General features: G+C 46.1%; 1 non-coding gene across 1 annotated transcript; it reads left to right on the forward strand.

The window, feature by feature from the left end:
* Positions 1–449: 449 nt before the first annotated feature.
* Positions 450–531, forward strand: J7337_009968. The gene has a single exon. It is a non-coding gene; the product is annotated as a tRNA-Gly (tRNA).
* The last annotated feature ends 648 nt before the right edge of the window (positions 532–1179 follow it).

Genomic DNA, 1179 nt, shown 5'->3' on the forward strand with positions numbered 1-1179 from the left:
GCACCGAAGTACTTCAATGTAATACCCAGCATTAACTCGGACGCGAAAGTAGTTATCGGTTGATGCTTCCAAATCCAGATATTAGAACTTAGAACACTGATGAGTTAAAGATCTTTTAACAACTACAGCCACGAGTAGACATGACTTCTAAGCGAGAGTGAACTCTGCAAGGTTTGAGAGACGCATCACTCTGCATTTGTCTCCCTGAAGTTCTGGTTGTCGTCTTCTAGGAACGTATAGCCACACCCTCAAGCCTCATACGTACCCAGCCATTCACAAAGGCATTTCTGGGCTTGACTCGAACGTACCCTCCACCGCATGGCACACCACGGATGGATGAGCATAGTACCAGACTCGTCAAACTCAGGCCTCGACAAAGAGGAAGAGGGCTTTCTCACTCTCTACTGACATGTTGGTCGATTGTGTCATGCATCACCATCAAACTACCAGCGTAATTGGTTTAGTGGTAAAATTCTCCGTTGCCATTCGAGCAGCGTCGGGGAGCCCTGGGTTCGATTCCCAGATTACGCATAAACAAGCGCTAGAATACGAGCATTTACTTTTGCCGATTGTGTCTTTTTGTGCATCCTCTGTTATCACCAAGTGGTTGTGGTGTTGAGGCGCTGAAACTCAATTGCCAACGTCTTTGTCACTGGGATGGCGCCAATCGATAACCATGAGTAACACCATTAAGCTGCTGTTGATATACATACAATCAATGGCCTTGAATGGTCGTTTTTCAGGTCGTCTTTGATCTGTTTGTAGATGCGTCGTTGACTTAGACGTTGAGCTTTCACACGTGACAATTGACTTCCTGCCTCTGGGACTGTATACCCTTTTGGAAGCATGCTCCTTCCAGAACTCTATTCCAGCTAACCTTAAGAGATAAGCATAACTGTTTCTCAATGAAAGGGAAGGTAAGAACCGTGTTTGAGCTTGGTAGCAGCTGATCCTCTAGAAGTCTAGTGAACGACTTATGTCTTCACATTTGGAGGCACGAAGCGATATTAAGAACAGCGTATGCCTCTCTATATGAGCACTGAAATATCAGCAATGCACCTAAAATTGAAGGGGGAATTGGGGGGTTGAGGGTTACCTGTGCCGCTGAAGAAACAGTACCTCGTTGGCTTCGGCTCTTGTGGCCTTGTCGGGCATTGGTGTCGAGGTGTTTTGTACAAT

This window comes from Fusarium musae, chromosome 7 (assembly GCF_019915245.1).
Source record: "Fusarium musae strain F31 chromosome 7, whole genome shotgun sequence".
Lineage (NCBI taxonomy): Eukaryota > Fungi > Ascomycota > Sordariomycetes > Hypocreales > Nectriaceae > Fusarium > Fusarium musae.